Source organism: Neolamprologus multifasciatus, chromosome 19, assembly GCF_963576455.1.
Source record: "Neolamprologus multifasciatus chromosome 19, fNeoMul1.2, whole genome shotgun sequence".
Lineage (NCBI taxonomy): Eukaryota > Metazoa > Chordata > Actinopteri > Cichliformes > Cichlidae > Neolamprologus > Neolamprologus multifasciatus.
The window spans coordinates 4,479,696-4,498,884 of NC_140457.1; the positions used below are offsets into that span (position 1 = coordinate 4,479,696).

General features: G+C 40.1%; 1 long non-coding RNA gene across 1 annotated transcript in view; it reads left to right on the forward strand.

Moving 5' to 3' along the window:
- LOC146495755 (uncharacterized) overlaps positions 1-19,189 on the forward strand; it is a 112,332-nt gene that overhangs the window by 43,221 nt on the left and 49,922 nt on the right. The window lies entirely within an intron of this gene.

Consider the following 19,189-nt stretch of genomic DNA (forward strand, 5'->3'; position numbering starts at 1 on the left):
CAAATCCTCATTCAACTTACTCATTTTTAAACTCTTACTACTTCCACATACATTGACATAGAGCAACCATTCAAACTTTAGAACGAAGACAAGACTTTCAACTATTCAACTTGTATTTACCTTTTCAATATCTATTATACTTTTTCTTCAGTTCCAGTTTAAGTTTCATGATGTTTTTTCTCCCGTTTCAGAGTTTATAATGGGTGTGTATGGGACGGAATGTTGGCGCTAGAGTGAGACAGCTCAACTGCTAGAGTGAGAGGAGCGAAAAAATTAATCTTAAAATCTTTTTTTAAAACTGCTGCTGTGTCCGCAGCGTTTGCTCTACATGTATGATTTTACCCTCAAAACGTAGCCATCGCTGTCCTCTTTCATCCAATGTGTTTACTATTGTACTAGGTGTTACGGTTCTTTCATAAATGTCACCAATGCACAGCCTCCTTCCTCCAACTCTTCCATAGACTCTAATGTTAAAATGGCTCAGAAGGTTCGTTTGAAAATCAGAAGAGCATGGTGTCTTTCCACTGTCACCACGTCCATATAATAAACTCCACAGGCATGAAAACTGAGAATTCAGTAGACCAGACATTGCTGCCGCTCACGTTGAAAGAATTTTGTCAATACGACCTGTACTTTTCATTTGGGAACGATTTGTTTCGGGCTGAGTTTTCTGTTCATTTTAAGCAGCAAAAGTGAGGCGCATGTCTGTGTGCTTGTCACACCTGCCTGCCTAACGAGCTCTGCCTGCCACTATGCCAAGATTCATCTTAAACACTTCTCTTTCAACTGCTGCTGTGTCCACAGCGTTTGCTCTACAGGTATGATTTTACCCTCAAAACGTAGCCACCGCTGTCCTCTTTCATGCAATGTGTTTATTATAGTAATAGGTGTTATGGTTCTTTCATAAATGTCACCGATGCACAGCCTCCTCCCTCCAACTCTTCCATAGACTCTAATGTTAAAATGGCTAAGAAAGTTTGTTTGAAAATCAGAAGTACAGGCTGTCTTTACACTGTCACCACGTCCATATAATAAATTCCACAGGCATGAAAACTGAGAATTATGTAGACTAGACATTGCTGGTGCTTACGGTGAAAGAATTTTGTCGATACAACGTGTACTTTTCATTTGGGAAGAATTTGTTTGGGGCTGACTTTTCTGTTCATTTTAAGCAGCAAAAGTGAGGTGCATGTCTGTATGCCTGTGTATGGAGCCATTGGGTGAAGTCACTACAGCAACTAGGCTCACACCTGCCTGCCTAACGAGCTCTGTCTCACTGTGCCAAGATTCATCTTAAACACTTCTCTTTGAACGACTTCTGTGTCCACAGTGTTTGCTCTACAGCCATCATTTTACCCTGAAAACGTAGCCATCGTTGTTCTCTTTCCAACACCGTGTCTTTCAAAGCTCAGACATGTAAACCTTTTAAACTGTGTGGATCCAAGTGGAGGGATCACATTTTAGTCATTCAGTGATTCAAAGAATATGAACTTTTAATATTCATTCAGATGTTTTCTGACTCGAAATTTCCTTTTCTCATTTCTTAGGTTTTTCTAATTTACAATTAAAACATTTTCAGCTATTTTCCAACTTCTTCTGTGTGAATGTCAGCTTTTAGCAGTTCAGCACTTTTGTTTTCAGGCGAAAATTTCTGTATTTTTCATCTCATTCAAAATTTTTAACTTAAATTCAGCAATTAATTTATTTCAGTGCATACATTCAGATTCAAGCATTCACACTGCAGTTTCTTCAGAAAATGCACTTTCTAGTTTTAATTCATTTACATGGAGCCTGGTCATACAAATTGATGTAGCTGCGGGCCCCACACATTGCGTTTGCCTTTTAATTTCATCCTCCAAGGCTAATGCTGACTATAAATAATGTTTACTGACTCCTTCTTTTCTCCCTTTCATTATGTGTGAACTGCACAATATATTCTAGCTGCAGAACCCCACAAGCTGAACTGGAGATGTTAACATTGCTGTATTATTTATTTTAAACATCCTCATTCTTTGTTTGCTTTCAGAGCAGGCTAAAAATCTGAGGTTCTCTTCTTCAAAAAACCAGAGACGACCACATTTTCCACTCAACCCCTCCCTATCACAGGAATCTGTTTGAATGCTGTACAACCAAGATACCTTCACACTTAATCCTTGTCTGTAAGCACACAAATTTACAATATTATTCCAAATGGTCTTTGCACGACTCTAATGAGACAACTGATGCCGGCTCTAAATGGCTCTTAGGATACTGAATTGCTCCTGAAAACAGTCAGCGCTAATTACAATTCCAACTAAGGATTAAAATGCAATGGCTGTATCACCATCTAACCACATGCATTGCTCTATCTTACTTGGGCTAGTAATAGTTTTCATACTCTGTGTCCACCTCAGTCAGACTATTTTCAGTTGCTTGTGTGGCCTCTTGTTTTCTGTTGCAATTCAGGAGTGCAAATCTCAGAGGGTACACTAGTAATAAGCAAACTACAAATAGTAAGCAGCTGTCTTCATCCAATCCTAATCCTATAATAAACCTCCCTTACATTATACTGTAGCATCCCAATGCACAGTGCAAACCCGAAAGTAAACAGTCTGATAAATTTTAAGTCACAACAGATCGATAGAGGAGTGGATCTCAAGTGTTTTACCTCATAACCATTGGCTTCTCTAATTGCTCTAGTTTGTCTATCGAGCTTTTCTGCAATGGCTCGCACCTTTCAAAGTCAAGCTGTTCCCTGTCCTGAAGGGAATAGCTTGACAGGGAATAGTTAAATCATTACAGTCCAATAATTGTGAGGTTACAGTGAAAAGAAGAAGAGTCTAGGTTGTAACATCAAACATGAAAATCCTTGCTGCAGTCCAAACACCCCTCTCTAAACATCTTAACAGTGTTAAGCTCATTTTACACTTTTCATTTTTCTGTCAGTGGAACTACACAGATCAATTGTCTTCAAGCTGTCATTTTCCTTGTTCTTTCTGAATAAAACGAATATCTTGTGGTCACAAAACAAGGCTATTACAGCAGCATTTGGATACAGCAGCTACAGTTTTTGGCCATTTTGGTCTCCTATTATTTTCCACTATAGAATTTTAATAAACATTAGGTAAAACTAAAAACACTCTTTATTTTATTGCTGATGGAAGTCAACAGAATTGTTTGCAGCTATGTTTCTGTTACAATTTATCTGATTTTGCCAGAGTTAAGGCCCACAGTCGTGACTGTGTTACCCTCTAGCTGGAATAAATTTGCATAGCATATCTGCAAACTGGCCCTAATAATATTGAATATTATTTCAGTGAAGTCAGTTTCTTTCTGTTGTGTCCCGTCACAGCATTTCTCTCTGTGTGCAGTAAGCCTATCGCTGAGAGTCCCTTTTTCTATGGAGCTCAGCAACAGCGGACTTGGACAATGTGTGGACAGTCAGCCAAGCAGTCAGCTTAAAAAAAGAAAAAAAAGGAAAAAAAGAAAAAAGTTGGCTCCAGCTGAAGTTTTCAAGGTCACTGACCATCAACAACCTTTCCAAATTGTGTCCCCTCTGGCTGCTCCACTGATGAGATTTCAGTCTGTGAAAAGCATTGCAGCAACAGCTCCTGTCTAAGTCTGAGCAACAGTCCCCTCTTTTCATTTTTCACAGACAAAATTCTCAATGATTATTAGCTGTACATGTGTAGTTTTCATTTTAATATTCATACAAAATCTTTTTTTGTCCATAAATGAAACTAATGTTATCAAAACATCTTCTATTGTGATGATGAACCTGTGAGGTTAAGAGCCGCCTTCATTTCTGACCCTAATTATGCCTAATTAAAAGCATGCTAATACACTGTACTTCAGCGCCGTGCTTTACATAGAAAAGCCTCAGGATCTTCTCCCTTCATGTTATAATTCTTTTAATCTTCAAACTATGTGGAGGTTCTTGGGGAAATGTTTGGCTTTTTATGTCTCCCACAAAAGCCTTTCTTATTACCACTTGCCAGCCACCTTCTGTGATGATGGTACATATTAGATTTACCTTTTTATGTGTTTTCTGATTGTAGACCTTGCAGTGATGCAAACAGGCAAACTAACAACCCAAAAATATCACTTTGCTACTTGCGGGTTTTCTTACACCAGGATCAAGGTTTGGAAAATTGTGTTTATCGCCCACATTGCTCCTCTAGGAGGTGTTACATCCCAGCTGCTTCAGATTCAGCCTTGATTTCACATTTGGATCCTCATTACACTAAGTGTGCAGATGTAAGACAATAACTCTCTGCCTACGATATTTTGTGAAGAAACTAGATTCCCATTAATGTTAAAATTTGTCCTTCTGTCTAAGTATTGATCTGGTTATATGTCAGCTGGGTTTTAAAGGAAAGCTTTCAATAGATTTAGAAAATTAATTGGTTTCCTGAGCAGAATTAGCTGAGAAGATTTAATACCAATCTATTACACTTGTAACAGACGCTATGCTAACAGACATTAGCATAGCGTTGGATCGCTGAAATATGCCGAACCTGCCCAATAGTTTAAAAAAACATGTTACTTTTGGTGTTAACTTTGTAAAAAGAGAAAGAGATGTAAAAATTACACATTTAATTATTATCTGATCAGATGACTGATGTTTTCCAGAGAAATTAAAACATTCAGTTATTTACGTGAAGGCTAATGCTAACAAAAATGAGACTAAAGCGGACGTTTGGCATTATTTTTATATATCCATAAAATGAAAAGCATATAGCCTGCACTTCTAATAGTGTATTATTACTATATAATTAAATAAGGTAAGGTTAGGATACTTTGTATCAATATTTTGAGTATAAATTCAGAAGAATCACATGGTAATGGTTGGGAAATCACGGGCTGCTGCCTTACATTCATTCTTTTCCACATATCCAGTAGATATAAATATTATCCTGCAGTCAATACTGTATCCACAGCACTCTATTGTTGTATGCAGTTGTATACCTACTGAACAGCCACTTTGTTAGGTCTCATGCAAGGGCTTAACCAATCTTATATGTCTATAAAAACAGCATTTTACCATCTTCCTCAGTTTTTCTGCTTCTGCAAGAACTAGCGCATTGTCAGTGTAGACTGTGTTGTCTTTTGACAGTAGAAAGGCTTTATTTGAAGTTTTACACGCCTCCTCTTTCATCTTAGCTCATCACTCAACTTGGCGAGCAGACTTTTTAGGCAGTAGCGCTGTCGTCTATAGCTGTCATTTGATCCGTATGTGCCCTAATGAGTAAGAGGCAAATGTGTCTGTGATGCCTTCCCCCTCCATCACACCTCAGTTTAACGAGTGTGAAAAAAACCCCATCACCAGTCAATTATCTAAATGTGTCATAATAAACTCACAACATGGACTACTCTATTTCACAGTTTCACACATTATTAGCAGCAAAGTTGTTTATCCAACCGTTCAAAATGCTCTGACCCTTGTGCTGATGATAGTGTCAGCATCCCACATTTGACCGGGCATTTATTTAAAGATAAAGCGCCACTACATTAATCATTATGAACATAAAGGCAGGTGAAAAAAAAAATGAAGGCAAAACAAACAAGTAAGGTCACTGAAAACCAGTTGAGAGCTACACACCATTTTTCAAATCATATTCCCTCCTTTCGTGTTTCAGCGATGGTGGTGGAAAGCAAAATCTCCAATTCAACTCAGTTAAAATGTGGTCACTGTAAAGGCTGTAGGATGTGAATCACATTGTTTTTGCACTATAGAACTACTCACTGGCACCTTGCACGCTGTGAATGGGGGCATTGTCGTCCTGGACGAGATCACTCCCATCAGGAAAGAAATCTGATAAATGCGATAATGTGATTTGCACTGATGCTTCCCGCCAGGTTCAGACTGCACATTGTCCCGATCTCAAAGACATAGGGCACTGGCTTTGGATTGGGACCAAAAATGGATGTCATGCACAACAGTCGGTCATTTGATATCATAAAGAGTGCAATGGATGAAAATCACTTCATTCTGACAGCGAGACTAGCGTTTTCGATTTTTTTCCCCAAGTTTTTGCAGTGGTCGGATCCTTTTTGTGAGGTGACCCAGTAACTGTGTACAACTGTAGACATGACTATGTATGAATTTAAAATGAGGGACAGTAGACAGACAGTATATATGTGATATGTGAACCAAGTCTCATCTTAGTAGCCCTCTTGAAATTCCTCCTAGTACGTTTTAAAGAAGTTACATTTTATGGGTTTATCATCTATATTAGCATTATTGCAAGGATTGCGTCAACATAAAACAGACACTTTTTTTAGATGTTGTTACGGGTTCAGATATTGAGGGTGAGCACAAAAACATTAATGGTCCAGAAGAGCTTCGGTCAAACAATGATTTTAATGAACACACACGCGTGGGGAGATGAACACTGCCCACCGACAGCATCGATCTCCGCCCAATGATACACAAGCAGTTGTTTTATACCATCAGGGTTTTGTTTATGACGCCCCCTCATGCGTCAAACAGATACAATTCATGCATAAGTTTCAAAAACAACCAATGTTCTGTTGACGACTTTTGACACATTTAAAAGGACATCTTCTCCGTCTCAAAGTAGTGATCCTTCCTATTAATGCTTCCTGCTTCCTATTAATCTTCTAACGCTCGCTTATCTCCTGGAACAAACTGTCCCTTAGGCAGACACAATTTTGCAGTCACAAGCTTTTGCAAACTATTATTTGAACTCTTTCCTAAATATGAGTCTAACTACTGTTCGTGTGTGTGTATATCTCGACCTCCAACGCACTCAGCCTCACCCCGCCCGTTGGCGCTTCTGGCCTTTTACCAGACAGAAGCTCTCTGAGATAGGTGTAATAATCATAACTAAGAACATGTGTAATCTATTGAATAAATGCTTTGATGAAATGATAATTAATGTAGTGGTAATGATGATGGTTATGAATAGTAGCAGTAAAATGTTTCCCTGATCTCCACAATGTGTTCAAATATCACATCAGTCAATTTATGTGGCAGTAATTTAATGCATGTGGTCAAAGCATCCTGTTGAAGTTCGAAATGGTGAAAAAAGGTGATTTAAGTGACTTTAAATGTGGCATGGTTGTTGGTGCAAAATAGGCTATGGCTGGTCTGAGTATTTGAGAAACTATTGATCTACTGGGATTTGCCCACAAAACAACCTCTGGGGTTTACTGAGAATGAAATATCCTTTCAGCAGCCGTTGTCTCGAGGGTAAAGCCTTGTTGATGGCAGAGGTCTGTGGAGAATGGCCAGAGTTTTTTAAACTGATAGAAGTGCAACAGTCACTCAAATAACCACCTTACAACCAAGGTTTCCCAAAGAGCATCTTGGAACACACAGCACATCAAGCCTTGAAGCAGATGAGCTACTGCGGGAGCCACTGCTGTCAGCTAAGAATAGGAAACCGATGCTACAGTTCACACATGCTTACTAAAATTTGACAGCGAAAGATTGTAAAAATGTTGCCAGTTGTTGTGAGTCATGATTTCTGGTGCAGCATTCAGATGATATGGTCAGAAATTGTACAGACAAAATAAAAGCTCTGATCCATCCTGCTGGTCGCTTTCAGCAGGATAATGAATCATATTAAAAAAAATCTGTAAAAACCAAACCAGTTTCTTGAGCGTGACAGAAAGTTCAGATGGTGTCCACAATCACCAGATCTCAATCAAACAGAACACCTCTGAGATGTCTTTTTAACCGCAGCCCCCTTTAAAAAGGTCTTGTGAAAACACTAAATAGAGCATTATATTTTCACTGTCATTTTAAATTGCAACAAATGACATCCACTTACTGTCAAGTGAGCCTTAAGGTAAAAGTGTTCATTTTCTAGCCTTGATGGAGGTAATCTAGTCTCAGTAAGTCACTGTTAGGCACAATAAATACCTCATGAATTGCTAATACGATTAATTGAGGACTTACCATAACTGAGGAATGATCAGTTCTAAAGCTCTGAGGTTATGGGGGTCTGCAGTTGTGTCTGTGTATCTGTGGTTCACTTCATTAGTGTCACTGTTTTTGCTCAGGGAGACGTGATTGAGAGTAGTGACAGCACAGCATCTCTTTTCATTTGACATTAGACAGACAGATGGGCTCCTGTTGCTGTCCGGGCTGGCAGCCTGATGCCGACCGCCAGCATCCATCAGGATCGGTTTAACATCAGCCCTTTCCTCGCTAACCTACATGGCCATGAGAAATGGGCCAAAACTGCCCTCAGAGCAGCCTCTGGGGCCTCCGTGAATCCCAGCTTTCCTAATTCTGAAACCCAGCTCTACTATGTTTCCCTGAGACTACTGGGTGAAAAAAAATGTACATATTTAGTGAATGCAGTGTTGTGCACAGTGACATATATCTGATCAGATAACATGAAACACTGACACGAACAGATATTGCAACTATGGGAAGAAGAAGAAAAATAACAGGGATGAATCACACGGGTTTGACCACGAGGATCTGTTATATTTATTAAAGGGTGACCCCGTCAATTCATATTACTTTTCAATTTTTTAAAAAAAGAGCAAAGTATGGACAGGCTGCTGGGCTATAATAAGCGCAATCTCTTTGTATGGTTTCAATGCAGGCTCCAGGTTTGAAACAAGACAACAACAACGATCTGTGTTGCCATTCAAAAGAGGGAACTTCAAAGAGACTCATTTTCTCTTGCCCAGCTGCACTGTGGCTCGCTGCCACAGGCCAATCGTTATAATGAGTCTGAAAAAAAGAAGCATTCTGGAATAGACAGCTAGGCAGACTCGCACTGCAAGCTACTGTACAGTGTCTCAAACTGATCATCAGATGCTATGATGAACAAAACACAGGGGCTTTAAATACTGCCAGGAATAACCGCATTAATAATAGGCTACTGAATGTCTCATGAACATCAAATTTTTTAACAGCTAAAGAAAATGAGCTTGTTTCGACAATGTTTGCAAGTAAAACCTTTTCTGTTCTTTCTTGGTATAACAAGATGTTTGATTTATGAGAAATTAACATAGTGTGAAGATAAGAAAGTCGCTTTGGGAAGATTCGCAGCCGTTCATGAGAAACAAAATGACGATGATGTGTTGTAGCTGGAGAGGAAAGGGTGTAGGAAGAAATGTAATTGTAAATAATTGTAAAAATGTAATTATTTCAAGAGTCTGGGAAGCTTCACAGGAGTGGACTAAGGCTAGAGTCAGTGCATCAAGAGCCACCACACAAAGACGTCTACACAAAAGATGCTACAGCTGTTACATTCCTAATATTGAGGCACTGCTGAGCCAGAGAGAACATCGCAAGTCCAAAGTTCTTTTTCAGATGAAAGTAAATTTTGCATTTTATTAGGAACTCAAGGTCCTGGAGTGTGGAGAGGCACAGAGTCCAAGGTGTTTCAAGTCCAGGGTGAAGTTTCTGTAGTCTGCAGTGATTGGTGCATCAGTGTTTTATCACGTACAAAGTCAACACAGCGTCTACCAGGAGATTTTAGAGCACTTTATGCTCCCATCTGCTGAAAGCTTGCCAACACTACTACCAAATAGTTTGACCAACTAATAATGTTACTAGGCTTGATTGGCCGGCCAACCCGCCTGATCTGGACCCCGCAGGGAATTAGGTATTCTCAAGAGGAAGATCAGAATCCCCCCAACCCCAAAATACAGATGAAATGAAGGCCACTATCAAATCAATAACCCCCCAGCACTGCTGCAAGATGCCTCCATGGCTGATGCAGTAACTCATGATGAGGGAGCCTCAACCAAGCACCGACTGTATAAATAAACATACTTTTCAGAGGTTACAGATTTCTGTGTATAAACCCTTTTTTGGTCGAGCTTAGGTAATAATTTGAGACTCTTAATTTGTACTTTCATCAATTATAAGTTATTAGAAGCAAAATTAAACAAACAAAGCTTGAGTTATTTGACTAATGTGTAATGCACATACATATTAAAAGTTTTACCTATTTGGATTAAATAACAAACAATTTATATTTTTTATTTATTTTTTAAATGCAGTTGTAAACAGGGGCAGATCTACTGGTGGCATGGGGTTGCACATGCCACCCTAAATTAATCTCTTGCCATCCCCCATCATGACACACGGCTCTCCCCTACTTTTTCTTTTTCTGCCTGTCCTGTTTGGATCTTTAGGTATTGATATTGGCCCATTTATTGACCTTTATTATAATTATGCATTTATTTTCTTTTATTTTGTTACAGACGGGACAGACATGACTGGGGGATAGGACAGGAAGAAAGAAAGAAAGAAAGAAAGAAAGAAAGAAAGAGGGAGAGAAAAAAAAATAGAGGGGAGAAGAGATGGTGAGAAAGGGGGGGGAAGAGGAAAAAAAACAAAACAAAACCCTGGATCACCTGTATGGAGATAAGAAAACAAAACAGAAGAGAAAACAAACAAAAAAAAGAGCAACAATAAATACAACGCCATCACAATAAACTAGCTAACAGTAGATAACAGTAGATACTAAATATTAAACGTTATTGTGCAACACACAAGATTGACAGCACACAATGTGCTTTGAGGCAGCAGCCAAGAAAGGTGTAGTTTGTGTCTGTGTACACCTGTGTGGGTCAGTACACTTGTGTTCAAAAGGTTTCTGTATGTAACGGTCTGCTAGGGAGTGTGGGGAACCATAGCCCCGTCCCCCAGGGCATGAAGCAGGTATGGAGGAGATCCAGGCCCCAGACATCCAGAGGCCCCAGAGTACGAGGACCCGAGGAGGACCACCAAAGGGGCAACCGTACCACCCTCCTGGGAAGAGTTGAGGCATTCCCACCCTTATATACACATAAACAAATTTTCAGCACTCACCCGACGTGGAGGCGGACACAAATAGACACCGTACAGACAATCACACTCCCCAAACATACTCTATATCCCAGGTCCAGGTACCCTCGTCCCCAGAGGGGCAAACCGATGTAACCCTTCTCTCTGGGGTGAAGGCAAGCAGACCGTCCCCTTATCTGCAGTAGCTCTCCCCTACTTTTAATTTTTATAGGTTAAAAGCATCAGCAGCACTGACTCTGTATTTACTACCAACATTTGGAGTATTGCACACCACTACAAGGGAAGGCAAGAAACAAAAGCAGGAAGTAAAATCTCAATAAGGCTCATTAGAAAACTAACTTTCAGAGTAAAACAGGAAGTCACCAAATGACAAATTAAGATGGTCCAGACAATGAACACAGAAAGCTCATGTTTTATAGTATGAAAATAGAGAGACAGCTGAAATCTTTAAACAGACAAATATTGAAAGCAGTTGAACTGCCAGTTAAAAATTAAGTGCAAACAACAAGAACACTGCTTCTCCTAATAATCAAATCAATAGTATCAATCAAGTATTGGTATTACTGGAAAGACTGAAAAAACGCTGAGGTGATCATGTTATGCTAAATTCAAACAAAAATGAAAAGCACTGGCATATTTACCTAAAATTCAAACGATGAAAGACGATAAAATGTCAACAAAGTCTTGATAATAAATCTGAGCTCAAGGCTTCTGTTAATGTGAAAGCCTTTAAAGAAAATTTGTTCCACTTCAGGTGAATAAAAGAGAATTTCAGCAAAGGTTTGCTGAAGTGTGAACGTTGAAAGTTGTTGGAAGTGCAATTTATATAAAAAGTTATGGAGAGGAGGTTTGACAGGCATTCATTTCCAGTGTTGGGAAGGTTACTTTTAAAATGTATTCCATTACAGATTACAGATTACATGCTCCAAAATGTATTCTGTAACGTATTCCGTTACGTTACTCAATGAGAGTAACGTATTCTGAATACTTTGGATTACTTCATATATTATCATGCTGTTTACAACTACGTGAATGTACTATTGCTGTGATTTATTACTGTTACTGAAGGTCCGCGGCTCCGAACCGTAGTAAAGGGACCTCTGGCTAATACGGTGGGTTCTGTGTCGGCTCGTAGCTGAAAACTAGCTTTACTTTGTTGTCTGGGTCAACTTTGCTAGCGAGAGACAGAGAGAGGCGTTGAAAGGCTGCTCCAACGGAACTTATTGTTTTTGGAGGAAAACACGAACACGGTGTACAGTCGAGTCTTAATAGCTTACTTACAACTGGGCTCGTCAGGCTCTCTTCTTGGCTGCAGTGGTTATTATTATATTTACATGCTTCCAGCTCCCGTTTTTGCTCGATGACAGCTCGTACTTTTCCTTTTTCTCCCTCCCTCGCTCACAGACACATAACGGGTATGGCAGTCCATTCTCCCTGCAGCACGGACTACACTGCCTATGATGCTACATTCTTTAGAGCTATACCTGTAGCATTCTGCCTGTTAGCTTAGCACAACAACAACAAAAAGGCCTCTCTCACCCAGGAAACACGCAGAGAGAGAGATTGTCACCCTGTAACCATGGCAACCGTAACGCTGCCGCCTGGAACAACAGAACGTAGCTGTCAAACAAAACCCAAACAATCCTGACCCGCCACAATATGAAACAGGAAAGTACCGCCGTGTAATCCATTTATTTCAACAAAGTAACTGTATTCTAAATACCACCTTTTTAAACGGTAACTGTAACGGAATACAGTTACTCATATTTTGTATTTTAAATACGTAACAGCGGTACATGTATTCCGTTACTCCCCAACACTGTTCATTTCTGACATCATCTTGCTATGAAAAGCTTGAGTGACATGATATTCTGCCAGAACTTCCAAAAACGTTGAATGAGATCAATACAAAGGCCAGCACCAGAAAAGTATTTAGAACCAAATCAGTAAGTGTTTCTCTAAATGGCGACTTCTGAGATGAATTACACTTTAAGACGTGTCGGGCAAGTTCAGGGGGTTAAAATGAAAAGCTTTGAACAGCTCGTGTACCTCTTTGATTTTAAATGCATCACTTCAGGTTAGATTGATTTGCTTCAAAATGAATTCACAGATATTTACTGCGGGGGGAAAGATTTTTATGAATCTTATCTTTGCTGCACTTTTGTCTGGCATAAAGGCAGCTCCCTCTTCTCCATGTCTGTGTTGGGATTTCATGCCTCACATGTGCTCATTAAGCTTTATTTGTCATGCCGCGAGCTGTGAGCCCTTTAAACACCTGCCTCTTGCTCTACCATTTTGCTGTAATCACACAATTTGTGATTGGACAGCCTCAGTTACAAACACGCATTTGCGTAGGAGTTGACCGACTGTTGCTTACATGCTTATTCTGTCTCACTGGGTGGTGGGATGATGCATGATGTGAAGGGCATGTATGTGCCTCTTTAAGCAGATTTTGAAGCTCTCTTCTCTGACCGTTAATCTCCAACCCAGCAGCAGCCAATAGGAAACTGGAAATGAACCTTCTTCTTGTGGCTAGTGCCTTTAGGGTTTGCCACAGTGGATCATCTGCATGTCCTCCTTGATTACATCCATGAACCTCCTCTGTGGTCTTCCTCTCTTCCTTCAGTTGGCAGCCATTCAGCACTCTTGGTCTCCAAACGGATAAACCTGAGCTGTCCATCTGAAATATTCCTTTCTAATCTTATTAAAACTGCCCATGAATGAGGATTGCAAATTTATAGTACCAAAAATTTAATGGGAAATATTTTGTGTTCTACAGCAGCGGTCTCCAACCTTTTTTGCTCCACGGACCGGTTTATGCCCGACAATATTTTCATGGACCGGCCTTTAAGGTGTCGCGGATAAATACAACAAAATAAAACTAGTACCGGTACTGAAAAAAAGAAAATTTATTCATAACACACGTGAAAAGACCCAGGAAAACCGAGTTAACGATAAAAACGATAACAAAATAACGCTGAAAACCGATAAAAACCCTGAAAACTATACATTTCACACCTGAGCCTCAACTCTCGCGGCAACTTTCTCCCTTTCATGTTGGTTTTAATATAGCTTCCTGTGACACCCAGAGCTCTGTAACAAAGCACTGTTTTCCCAGTTCAACACGTCTATACTTGAAAATCTATTTTAGCTGCACCCTTCCTGAATATACTGCTTCTCCTTGCACCCCGCTGGTTTTCAAGGGTGTTTGTCCCATGCAGAGTTTCTGGGGTTAAGACCAAAGCTTCCCCAATGGCTTTGAACTTGTTCCCAATTCCCTCTAAGTGGCAGTGGCACTTGGAGTTGCTTTTCTCAGAACGAATACCTCAGCAGTAGAGCATAAACAGAACTGACAACAATAGCAGCATTCAACCGTTGTGTATAATGCACTAGGTAGACACAGAATTGCGTATCTTTTGGATAATTATACATGCCCTACTTCACTTTCAATTTGTGTCCAATCCCAACACAAAAAGAGTTGCTTCCTTTTTGTATGTTTATTTGCCATTTTCTTTAAAGTTTAGCTTTCAGGTAGAACAGACAAAGGCTAAAGGCAAAGTTTTTGGTTCCATCCCCAGGTGCTCCAGACAAAGTCTCCCTGTGTAAGATAAGAAGTGCCCTTGATGTGTCACCAGTGTGTGATCATAAATGTGCTGTGACAACAAAAATGCCCTTCACCACTTCATCATCAGTTATTTGTTATTAAATCTGTAATTTAAGGCATTCATCAACTTCTTTTGTAGAGCCAGGAGCCACCCATATTTGGATGAGGGTGGACTATGAAGCCAGCCCCCATGATTAGTAAAGTCCCTTCCCCGACTGCTTGGGCCACACTGGCTGTTTCCCAATTCAGGGTTTGCAGCCTTAAAGTACGCAGCCTCAACGATCCTCAAGGGCCGCGTACTTAAAGAACGCTAAGGCCGGAAGTGCGAGGCTTGTGAAATGGGACGGTCTAGCCTCCGTTGAGCTGCCCAGGTTGCCTAGCAACCATGATACTACCAGCTGGAAACGTTTCATACAGCTTTGTTTGACAGAAATGAAGGAGAAAATCTTTTGTTCATTTGTTTCTACATGAGCTTTGATCATTCTCTGTAAGATTAAGCTCAGCTATTGAACGGCGTATATTTTAAAGTAAAGGCTTTAAAACCAAGTTAGTACAAACGTCACTAATGTCACATAACTTTGCCGACATGTGGCCAACAGTAATGTTTTAATGTTCTTCGTTATTAAACATTTGCACATAGATAAGTGACATAATATTCAGTACTTACTTAAAGTTTACTCTTCGGGCGCCCCTCATCCGCTGGCAAAATTATCCACACCCACCGCCGCGCTATGCATTCTGGGATATGTTGGGCCACGAAGTCTACACCGCCACGGCCTTAAAATTCAGGGAAATTAAGGACGCATTTGAGGGCTGCATTTCGAGCAGCCTTCGAATTGAGACAGCCTTCGTCGCGTCGCGGTGACGTAATCGGCCTTAAAATGTGGCCTTTAAGGCTGCAGACCCTGAATTGGGATACAGCCACTGACACTTGGTAAAGTAGCATACAAGGCAGATTGTTTGAACATCTGAGTGCATGACAAGCCGCATTATTTGTTAGATCATTGCATTAAACATACTTTACCACCACAAACGCAGTCGAGAGCTTCACTTCTGTGGCCTGGATTAGCAAAGGTGCAGCTTAGCAATAGCAAATCAGCTATTGAGGCATTTCTGCTGTCAAGTTGGGTTGAATGAGGATAGAACCTACATCAGATTCGGGTCACAAAAGGCTAGGAGAGTGGTTAATAACTACCAAGAACTGGGGAAAAAATAGTAGCCTTGGTAAAAATGGGTCACAAAAAGTGTGCAACACCAAAAACCTTGCAGTTGTTTTGGCCATGATAGCCAGAAGCACCTGTGGTTTGCATGCAATCACAGCAATCTACTAGCAAGAAAGGAATCGCAAAAATGGTTTTAGTGCAGCACCCTGTGCCAAGCTCGCTGTATCACACAGGTGTGTGATAAGCAGGGTGGAGACCTCAAACATGCTCCGCCTCTCAAAAATAAAAACACGCCCACCCACCAAGACACACACACACAAACCAATATAGAGGGGAGGAAAGAAAGAGACTCTGAGCAGCCGAACAACTACCAACTGGTTAGGAAATACAGATTTTTCCTCAAATCAATGTAAAGTAAAAACTACAGTAATAAAGCCAAAACCCCAATGGTCACATGACCTCATATGAGCAAGCACTTGGCTACAGTGGGAAGAAAAAATCCCTTCTAAAAGGAAGAATCCTCCAGCAGAATATCTCTGTCCTAATCTATCTATACAGATTTATTCAGTTTATTTCATTACGCAATAAATCTCAGACTAATTTAAATCACAAACTCTTTAATCCTACTTGTGTTTATACAAGTGTTTTAGCTCTCAAACTGATTTGTGTGTTATGTGTTTTTAATTTTTATTTTGTAATTTTTAGGGTTTTGTTCATCCCCTGTTGCTTCTATCACCATTGTGCCTGCAGACACTAGTGTCAGCTCTGCTCTTCTTCAGATTTAAATTCCTCCAGACATCCTTCCTATACACTGCTCAGACATTAAGGGACTCCCAGTAGATTCCAAACAACTGCGTTTGTTTGGAAGCAAGCCAAGCGGAGACAGCCGTCTGGGTTTCCTGTGCGTCTTTTATCCCGGATCAAACAATCAGACATGAAACATGCGGGAGCGCTATCTCTTCTGGTTACTGCTCCCTTTCTGGGAAAAAGCTAAACAGACTATAATGATTATTCAGACTGTTTCTGCAGACATGCTTGAAGTGACAGTCCGACTCATCTTGCAGCACCTGCTGAGGCAGGGTTGTATATATTTAGGAGCAGGTGATCCTTGTTACCCTGATGCACTGCAGCTTTGTGGCTTATCATTTCATTTAGCAAGCGGGCAATTTTCAAATAGTTACTGCAGCTGTCGTATTGTCCATAAATTCCCTGACAGAAAGGAAGCATATTGGACTAACTATCATTGGAGCGTGTGCAGTGTGGTAATGAGCCAAGAGCTGTTTGTGCTGCAAGCTTCCTGCTTTCTCACAAAGAAGTACATATATTTGAGTTTAACTTCAGGTGGGTGAGGGTTTATAACGTGTTAGCATTTCTAAGCAGAAATCTCTGTCGTCCAATCTATTGATAATTGCATTTACCCCCTCAGGTCCCCTGTCATTCATTCAGTCTAATTAGCTCTCCTGAACCTCTAAGCATGGCTGTGACCTCTTCATCCTGAAGAGGCTGACTTCTGCCTCATCATTTTGACTGCTGGCTGACAACCAGTGTGGATCCTTCCCGGGCAAATACGTGCCCCAGATGTTTGTTGCAGTTTAAAGAGATATATCTCAGGAAAATTAATCAGATCTATTGTTAGTATACCAGCAAAAGTCCAGTAACCTGCATGTAGTCCAGATATTTGTGCTTAAACAGACCTGCAATACAAGTGAGTGATGCAAAACTAGCTGCCACTGGCCAGCCCTCCAGAATGCACCCAATTAATTGGTGACTCATTGACAAGCACGCTGCTATGCAAAGACAATTGTGTCAAGTGATTTCAGTTGAACAATGGGCCTATTTAAAGCTGACTGGAAGGCTTGTTGTAAAGGAGAATTAATGTTTGAATTAATCAGCACCTAGCTTTGCTTTTCTTCCGCTGTGATTTAGTGTCAGCGGGAAGAAGCAGGGCACAGAGTCATAACTCACAAATTAATCATTTATAATCATTCATTTCACTTTCTGGCAAACTGCAGTAAAAAAAAAAAATAGTGAACATGCGCTGATTAGATTTGTAAATGGCATGTTTTTGGACCATCCTTTATCTTTTAATAAAGTTATGGCTTAGGCTTTACTGCAATACTGCAGTATAAGCCGGCTCGAGCACTCACAGTAGCTGTAACCTGCAGTGTTCACACAGGTTACAAGTGAAGCCCAGAGGACATCTCTAATGTGACTGTAATCCTTCATGGCCTCAGCGCAAATCTCGCTGTATGCCTACAGGCACCCAGTGGTGATTTTTATATACACATGTAACATCCTGCAGGGCAGGTGTCCCATTCATAAGCGCCCCTACCCGCTTTTAAACAACTCAGGGGAGAAAGTCTTTTAAATGACGTCACACTGAACATTTCCTACCCCCCAGAGCTTTGGGCGACGTATCAATTTAGTCCACTCCCTGGAGGGTGGACTACTGACGCAATGTGATGTGCTTCTCTTCTGTTATTGCTCTCATCTTTCACAGTGCACCTCTCGCTGACACTTGCCACAAGCTGTGTTTTAATGGGGCAGTTCCACCGAGATGAGATGAGTGGTGCTCGACTCTGACCACAGCGGGGTTAAACGAGAGTGGGCCGGTGCTAAGCGTGATTTCACCATCGCTGCAGTTTGAGCGGAAATGCACTCATCTCAAGCATGAAGCATAATTACATTTTCACAAAAAACGGTGGCACTTGTATCACGTACTTGTTTTTAATTTGAGTTTTGAAAAAAGTCTAATCATGAAATAAAAAAGAATGCAATAATTACTGTGGCTGAGGTTAAAAAGATTGATCATTTTAAGGAAGTGTGAGAAAGTGCGCTAGAAACAGACTCGGTAAATAAATCACAATGTGCATGTTCTCGTCACAAATGACAGGAAACGACGTAAAAACCACGTCCATCGCGTATTCTGTTCTTCACGATTTAACTTGACGTCATTTCCTCTAGAATATTTTAACATGTTTATCTCCATGAACAGAAATAATTTAAATGACATTTACTTTTCATTAGGGATGCACCGAAACCGATACTGTAAAATGTGTGTGTACTCATACTCGTAAAAGTTAACCGATACCATGAACCGATACCAACTTATTTCATTAATCAGAGGGTGGCTTGTCATTTTTTTAGATTGGCCACTAGGGGGCCAATTATTATTTTATTTATTATTTATTTTATAATTTTTTATATTTTATTATTTATTTAATAACAATTATTTTGTTTGTTTGTTTACAATATGGACACTCTGCAATAATTTAAAAGTTTATTTTATTCGCAAACCTATTTTGTATTTATTTTATTCCAAACAGAAGTGTTTATTTATTATTCTGAAAGCTCGAGACAGTGCCAATAGTTCAGTGATATTTTGTAAAATTACAATGTGGAGACTCTGCAATAATTTAACAGAAGTGCTTATTTTTCACTTGAAATTTTTTTGTGGTCATTTTTATTAAGATTTTATTTTTTATCGGCAGGGAATATAATAAAACCTGTCTTCCAATTCATTGTATTTGTGTGTGTGTGTGTGTGTTAGAAGTATCGTTTTTTGTACTCTGTATCGGCAAGTACTCAGATCCAAGTATCGGTATCGTATCGGTTTGAAAAAATTGGTATCGTTGCATCCCTTCTTTTCATGACTTT